This window comes from Zea mays, chromosome 2, assembly GCF_902167145.1.
Source record: "Zea mays cultivar B73 chromosome 2, Zm-B73-REFERENCE-NAM-5.0, whole genome shotgun sequence".
Taxonomy (NCBI): domain Eukaryota; kingdom Viridiplantae; phylum Streptophyta; class Magnoliopsida; order Poales; family Poaceae; genus Zea; species Zea mays.
In genome coordinates this window covers 93948753-93957890 of record NC_050097.1, presented here as the reverse complement: position 1 = coordinate 93957890, position 9138 = coordinate 93948753, and positions in this window count along the sequence as shown.

Below are 9138 nucleotides of genomic sequence, written 5' to 3'. Positions count from 1 at the left end.
ACGGCCGAAGCGGCCCATTTTAACTCAACGGTTATTTCTAAAAACGCTGACGTTACCAGACTTCACCCGGCCATTGTTTCCAAAGCGGCCGGCGTGGCCCGTTATCACTCGGTTGTTACCTCTAAAACACCGACGTCGCCATCGATCACTCGGCTGTTACCTCTAAAACGCCGATGTCGCCATCAGTCACTCGGTTGTTATTCCTAAAGCGGTGACGTGGCTCCAAAGGATTCGGCTGTTACATCTAAAACGCCGACATCACCAGTGACCGCTCGGTCGTTACTTCTAAAACACCAACGTGGCCCACTTTCACTCAGCCATTACTTCAAAAAGCGCCAACATCACCAATAATAACTCGGCCGCTACCACCAAAGCACTGACGTCGCAAATAAAGCAGTCTAAAGTGTGACCCGATGACTCCAAGTTGCTACTCAAGCTTTGCAGACAGAAAACATCATTGGCGGTAAATATTAAAACGATCGACGACTGACCAGAAGGCAAAATAATGCACACGGAAGTGGGGCGAAATCATTCTTCATAAGGGAAGCGTTACTGAACTTAAAAATCAACTCATTATGAGCTGATGCCTTCCCTACTACTACATTACATTTCACTAACTATACTACTAGCTACTACTACATTACATTTCACTAATTATACTACTAGCTACTACTACATTATTTCGCTAATACTATTTCTACTAATCTACACTAACATCTAAAACCAGTGGCGTCTAGCCACTGGCCTTGTTGCTGCCCTTGCTGCTGCCCTTGCTGCCGTCACCGCCGTCGCTGCTGCCACCCTTGCCGCTGTCGTCACCGCCCTTGCCGCTATTGCCGCCACCGTCACCGTCGGCTCCGTCGTCGTCGCGGTCACCGTCGTCGCCACCGCTGCCCTCCTCGGACGGGTCGGAGGAATTCTCCTCGTCCGAGGAATACTCCGACTCATCCGAGCCCTCGAGCCCGGCGCGCTCGATGGCCTGACATACACGAAATAGACACCAGGGGTGTCACAATATGTCGTGTGATTAGGGATCCTAGCTGGGTATAATCGGTTCGAATCGTCGTTGCTCCTCGTTTATGGAGACTTGACCCTCCGACCACTCATCATAGTTAATAAGTAAAACAAAATTTGGTAAAAGAAAGCTAGATCAGGACAAGTGAATGATCTAGATTAGGCAAATCTAGAATTAGGTAAGAACTTAACTTGATAATTAAAAGATGGCTTAAGGATCCACTATTAGAGTCGTCCTTGATTTTTGCTTAGCCTTACCTTGATTCCTAAAAGACAACATATCCTTGGAGTCTTTATCTTTAGTCGGGTAAGACTTGCGAAAGTACCTTCGTACTCAGGGTTCTTTGAACCCACTGTTGCTGGTGTTGATCGTGAGCTGTTGTGTTGGTGCTAAGTGCCCGTGGGCTCGACCTCCTTATATAAGTATATCTTGTCTTTATCTTCTTTATGAGGATTGTCACTTAAGCTAGCATATAATTGAAACTTACAAATATTTTATAACATGTCAAAGTATAATATTTTTAATCACATTTGTAATCATCCCGATAATGTAAACTTGTTGTAATTTGAAAGCTTTGTAATAAAAAATCCGCTGCAAAAACTTGGGTATGTGATTTGTGTTTACTTAATCTTGCGATCTTGGTTGTGAAGTGGTTTATCCGAGATCCCTGGGATACTCGGACATGTCCTGTTAAGTTATATGGCACACATGCATAGTTGTTTGAGGTCCTGGAGACAAGGACAAGTGCTTGTGGGCCGTATAACTTGGGAGGATTCGCCACAGTATCAATGATAATAGCGAAGACAATGCAGAAGTTCTTCTTGCAGAAATTGTCTGTCACTTCGGAGTTCCCTCCGAGTTGACAGTAGACAATGGAAAACAATTTGACAATCAAGATTTCAGGGAATTTTGTGCTTTCATCGTCACGCAGGCAGTCTTCGCGTCAGTCTACCACCCATAACCTAATGGGGTAGTAGAGCGCGCCAACTGTAAAATCTTCACTGCAATAAAAAAGATTACCTGAAGGGCAAGTGGACCGAACAATTACCTGAAGCCATCTGGGCACTTAACACAACTGAGTCCCGTGCCACCGGGTTCACTCCATTCAAACTGATGTACGAATCAGAGGCCATGACTCTACACGAACTCAGTCATGGCTCGCCCCAAACAAACCCCAAGGCCATCCCAGACATTGACAAACTAACAACAAAAGATCTCCTTGATGGGGATTGTGTCGATGCCCTCGAAGCATTGAACAAATATCAAGCACAAACGAAGGCCTCGCGAGACAAAGCAGTCACTCCCAAAGAGTTTGAGGAGGGGGACCTCGTCCTCATCAGAACCAGTAGAACAGAATCCCGAGGCAAACTCGAGCCAAAATGGGAAGGGCCTTTTATCATCAAAAATTAAACATTGCCGAACGCGTACAGACTTGCAACACAAATAGGTGAAGACCTCGAACACTCATGGAACGTAGATAATCTGATAAAAAATTATTTGTAAGCTAGCTCTAGCCAGGGCCTTCGCGCCTTTGTAACCTTTACTGACACATTACTTTGTTTGGGTCCGCACTCTTTTCCTCGTAGGGCAGTGAGGTTTTTAATGAGGCAGTGCCTTGTAATAAAGCAAACAGGAACATCCCCACCCCCACAAAACAAAAAGTACAACCCGAAAAAGTCAAAAAAGGCTGCGTGGTCGGCCTTCGCCATTCGAAGGCAAGACTGTCACCACAACGACAAGTCTAACGACAGTCGTCGTGTGCGACAAATATATTCTATCCAAGCAAAAAGTCGCTAAGGATACAGTCGGATTAGCACAACAAGTGCATCAAACACCTAAGGGTGCGAATTCTCCAAGAGACGCCTTGTAACACTATAAAAACCATCAACTAAAAATGATGCATTTAGTATTAATGGTAAATATGGTAATGAAGTTTTCTTTCAAATGTTTGATTTTTATTTGCATTTGGAATAATTATTGTTTGCTCATATTTGATTGTTGGATGTTTAGTAGAATTTCTTTCTTAATGAAAATCCAATTGATTAATATAGAAATAATGGTCGACAAATAAATATTTTAGTTATAAATAATTTTGGTATAATTATTATGAATTTTGAATTATTTAAAAATATATATTTATTTATATTTTTAAGTAGAAAAGAAATGAAAAAGAAAAAAGGAAAGAAAACCTAACCCTAACCGGCCCACTAAGGCCCAACGGGCCGCGCCCCCATTCCCCACCCCTCCTTCACCGTCAGGTGGGCCCCACCGTAGCCCCCTCTCTCTTCTCCCTCCCTCCTCTCCTTCCCCGCGCCGCCGCTCTGCTCATGCGCCCGTGCCCATCTGCCTCCCCAAGCCAGAAACGGACGCCTGTTTTCTATCCCTCCTCGCCCACGTTCTCTCCCCCATTGAAGCCACCATTAATGGCGTTTGAAGAACGCCAGTGCCGTTACTCCCTCCCTCTCTCTTCCTCTTCTCCTCTCTCTATAAATAGGACCGGTCCAAGCTCCTTCTCTCCCTCCCCCAGCTCGCTCTCACTCCCTCACTCTCTCCCTCGCGCGCTCTCACCGTTTGTCGTGTCGTCGATCGTCGGAGCCACACCCGCCGCGCCAAAGCTCGCCCACTCCCGGACCGTCCGCCTGGCCGCGCCCAACCCGTCGAACCGTCCGCGCCCTGCTCGCCCGAACCTCCCTGCTCGCCAACCTCCCTGCATATAGGCACAAGCCCAGGGTAGAAGAAAGCGGTTTTGTGTTTTGGCCCTCCGAATTACCAAAAATTATTTCTGTATTTTTTGCATTTCAAATGTATGTAAAAGAGATTGAAAAACCTTATGTGAAACTTTCCAATGTATACATGTAGTCGTAAACAAGCCTCACAACAATATTTTGACAGGTGTATGAATTTATATTTCAAAAAAAATAAATTATGTCACTAATCACTAACTTGGTGATTTTTATACTAGAGACGATTACGATTGATATCGCTTTAACACATGAACGATAATTGTTAGTAGTGTTTAAATTATAATTTCATTGATATAAGAAAGTAGAAGAAAATACTAGGCCACATATTTTTGGTCAGATGAAAATAGACTTTTACTACTTAGAATAAATGTGTTCATAAGTATAGCACTTAATTACTTAGAATTAGTAAAATACTTGTTCATGTCAAAATAACCATAATTATGTTATTAAAATTCCAATTAGTACTTTACATTAATTCTTAGAATATTAATGTTAGAAGAATTATAAATAAACAATTTTTAGCTATACGTATAATTTCTATTTAGAAATAAAAGGGATAAAAACTCAAAAGTCTATTATTAGTAAGAAAGAAGATTGTTAATACATGTTTATCTATATTATACTAGATAAAACTAGTGTCATAATCACTGATTCATATTTTCACCAATAATGACTCGCGGTAATAGTCATAATGATTAATAAGTATTTAGGATTTAAGACATATTTATGAGTATAATAAGTGTGATGTATGAATGTGTATGTAATGGTGAATGATTACCCCTGTACTGGTGTATGTTTATTTATTTGGCGTACGTATTCTTTTGTATGTACAATACGCAAATCGATGCTAGAAGTTGACAGTGAGGTAGACGAACTGTTGGGGTCTTGTTCTCAAATGCTTTGCCTTGGCAAAGAACAATAATTCTAGTGTGATTCATCGATGATTACAGGATTGCGTGAACTGTAAAGGAGTATTGTTCATCTATTTATAGGCACAGGACGCAACCTGTGAGAAATTACAATCATGCCCCTTACAAAAGATTACAATTATGACTCAGACCCTTATGGACTAAGAAGTCATTTCATTTTTAAGTCGGATCGAACCTTCGTCTTCAGATACGTTATAGTACCGAAGCTTCATGAGTGGTAGCTTTGGCACTACGTTTAAATGGATTTGCCGAAGGTGTTTCTTCATGCAGGACCTTCGGTGACGAAGCATGGCCCCAACAGTAGCCCCTTCGCGGTGCTAGATCGTTTTTCGTAACGAGCTTGATCCGTGAAAAAGTCTCTTAGGCTTCGGGAAGCCGAAGGTCCGAAAAATACCTTCCCTGAGCTCGTTGTCTGGAAACGATAAAATTTCCGAGCGCGGAGTGGTCCCACCATGCAGATTCACCTTCTTGGGTTTTGTGGCCCACCGTTCAGTGGGTGCGAGCGACTGTTCGTCCGGTGTAGGAGACTTGACGATTCACCTTCTTACCTGCAGCACTATATAAACAAACGAGTAGGTGTGAAGTTACCACAACATTCATTGCTATTGCACTGTTTTGCTGTCAGGAATTTAACCATAGCCGAAGCTTGACCCTTGCACTCAAACGAAGCACCACCTCGGATTCTGCTTCGTCGCAAAAAGAGCTTCAGAAAAAAGGTCATTAATTTCAAAAAACTTCTAGAAATTCATAATCAAATGGCTAGAGTGCGCTCCACTGCCAGGGTTGACCGTGAGGGAGATGAGACCGAAGCCACTGAAACTGTCCCAATTTCCGAAGCAATGAGGCGGTCTGGGCTGGCAACATCAAAGGATACATCTGTCGTCGAAGCAAAACAAGCTGATGTTGAAGAAGATGAATTTGAAGATGAGTACGGTGCAACGCCATCTAAACCCAGCCACTTAGAGTTTGGGAAGTCTACTATTACCAAAGGTGATATGGCTAAGCTACTGAAGCTAGGCTATTTTAGTGAAGACAAAAGGGGGCTGATCCGCTTCGGGGGAGAGGAAGTTACCCCGAAGCCAGAAAAAGATGAGGTGGTGGTTTTTAAGAGCTTCTTCAAAGCAGGGTTAAGATTTCCCCTGCATGGGATGATTGCAGATGTTTTAGAGAGATTTGGGATTCACCTTCATTAGTTAACTCCTAACGCCATTGTTAGGCTTAGTGTTTACATCTAGGCACTCCGAAGCCAGGAGGTAGAGCCACTTGCCGAAGGTTTTTGCCGGGCACACGAGCTTCATTACCAGACAAAAGCTAGAGAAGATGGGCTACATGATAACTTCGGCTGCTACAATTTTGCATATCGGAAAGATGCCAAGTATCCAGTTATCAACATACCTACAAAATGGCCAGCTGGCTGGAAGAGTGAATGGTTTTATGTCAAAGTGGATGAGAAGAAGGAGAAGCTAGTTCAAAGCCCTTTGAGTTTAACCTTCGGAGAAACCAGGCCCCAATGCGTCATGTATCCAGATAGTCCTTGCCAGATTGCATTGGGCGAATTTCGGGTTGTTGCAGAGCACATTGGCACTAGGGATCTGGTCCAAGAATTCTTAGCCTTCAGAGTATTCCCAACTTTGAAGGAATGGTACATGCTGAAGCTGAAAGGGGAGAAGAAGAAGAAAGAGCTTGTTCGGCTACCTTATTATTACAAGTTTAAAAAACATTTTAAAGCACCTTGCCAAGAGTGGTTGGACACAATTAAGGTTATGTGCAACGAGATCCTTGGCAACTATTCTAAGAAAGAAGATCATTTAATGACTGTGGCTTTCGGTACTCGTCCGAAGCGAAGAATGAATCGGGTGATGGATGCCTTGAATTTTGATTATCCTGACAATGAGCAATTGGGCAGAGGTGCCGAAGGCCAGAAAAGAAAAAGAGTTGCCAACGTCCTTGATAAAGAAGCTACTAAATTGGCTAAAAAGGACAAAGAAACTTTTGAGAAAAGAAAACTGAGCCCTGAGCCGAAGATAGCTACTTCAAAGAAAAGGAAAGCTACGGCCCTGAAACCAAAAACGTCGGGCCAAGAGGGAGAAGCTCCTGCGACGCCTTCTGCTGCCGATGTGGAAGAAATTCTAAAGGTAATGACTGAACCTTTGCCTATCAAGCTAAGTCCGCTGGCGCCACAACTGACGAAGCTTTTTCAGAAGGAAAAGGAGCCTTCGGTAACGGAAAGTCCTGCTAAGCTGAAAAAACGGAGAATTATCCAAGTGGCCAATGTTATTCATCAGACATCACCGCCGGCATCGGCGTCAAAAATACCAATTACTGAAGACGCTGGCGCTGCCGAAGCTGAAGCCACCGAAGCCGAAGGTGCCAAAGCCGAAACCGCCGAAGATTCTGATCTTGAAACCACACTTGGTGATATTGATAACATGCTTCTAAAAATGGCTGAGGAAGAAGCTGCTGCGGCCGCGGTGGACACAACAATTGAGAAAGGAAAAGAGCCAATTGAAGATACTTTGGAAGAGGAAAACTTCAATTTTCAAGATATACTAGGGCAAGAGTTATCAGAAACTGAAAAAGAAGAACTGAAGAAATATGTTGTATCCTGTGGGTACAAACCAGGGGCTTTACTGTTTGGCGGAGTCAATGAAGGGAAATTGAGATGCCTTCGGAATCGAACCAAGGCAAAGGTCGTTAGGACTTTCTCGAAGAGTGTTGGCCTGCCGAAGATTGAGGCGGACCTCTGCAGGTACCGGCGACAGCATGTCGCCGGTAGCCTATTCTATGCTAATTTTAAGGTAAAACTCTTAACTTGTTATTTTTTTGAATTAAGATGTTTTCTGATGAAGGTTGTTTTGCCAGAGTATATTACTAAGTAAAGTGCTGAGGATGCAACAAGATCTCGAAGACGAGAAAAACGAAGCTACAATTAAAGATCTAGAAAATAAAATCAAAGATCACGAAGCTGCTTTGGAGAAAAAGGACTTCGTCATCCACTCCATGGAGGGTTCGCTAGCAGAAGCTCAAGCCGAGATTGACAGATTAAACAGCGAATTACTTATAAAATCAGAAAAATCTGAGCAAGAAAAGAAGAATCTTGAGACGAATCTCAAAACCGAAATTGAGAAGAGTTCAAATTTGCAGAAATCATTGAAAGAACTTCAGGATAAATGTTTAGACTTCGGCAACCGATGCGTGCAGCGGCTGAAGGGTGTCTTTTATTCAATTGGAGCCAGCTCTAAAAAGTTTACACCTTCAGTTGAAGACTTGCCAAGCACCTTTGAATATATTGAGGGCGAAGTTGATGCGCTTGACGAAGTTATCGCTGGGCATGCCGATTTCTGCGCCCTGTTGGCTTCTCGAGGCACAGCTACTGCTTTCCTGAAGACTAGCTGCACGCACGGGAAAATTGTTAATAGGCCAAACTTAAGTTTGTCACCAGCAGATGTGATTGACATCCCCAGCCTAGCTCGAAGTATAGGAAACAGGTTTATGACTCAAATTTGGATAAACGGCGGGCGAAAAATGGCTGGTGACGAAGCTCGAAGCCACCTTAAGCCAGTGAGAATGAGAAACTTATACTTGTTACTTTTACCTTCTCCTTGAACTCTGCGCTTTTCTCATTCCGTTTTAATATGTACAGGATGATGAAGCTAAATAATGATGAACTGAAGCCTTAACAGATGTTCCGAAAGACTTAACTGCAGAAGATTCTAGAGAAAATTTTGTAATATGATTGTAAAGAAGTTTATGTAAATTTGTGCGTACCTCGTAATATATCTTTACCCCTTTGTACATGTACGATCTGCTTTGCTATGGACGAAACTTTCTTTTTGAGCCGAAGGCAAAAAACACCTTCCCTTCTTTTCGTACACAACGAAGCATGAAAATTTCTTCTTTCTGTTTTTCCCCGAAGCTTTATCCTCATAGCCGAAGCATCTGTCTTCTCTGTATGATATGATGATAATGATCCTATGTATGTCTGAATGAATGTTTATGAATGCAAATGTCATGATGTAATGTATCATGCAAATGAATGTCCAAATACACATTCGAAGCCATAATCATAGCCTTCATTCCCTTAGGAATGACTCAAATCTCTTTGCCGCTTATTTTTCGGCTTCACCGTTTATTTTTCGGTGTATCAGCGCTGACTTTTCGCTGTAAGCCTCCCTTAGGAGCTTCTTAGCCTTCTACTTCGGTGGAAACAGCGTTTATTTTTCGCTGTAAGCCTCCCTTAGGAGCTTCTTCGCCTTCTACTTCGGCGGAATCAGCGTTTATTTTTCGTTGTAAGCTCTGCATTCCCTTAGGAATGACTTTTGAGCTTCTCCCTGTTTTCTTTTCTTTTTTCTTTGCACTCGATGGAGCGTTCTCAGCTTTTACATTTACATCTTTGGGGGGATATTGCTCTTATAGAGTTGAAATAAGAAAAAGAAAAATTACATGCTGT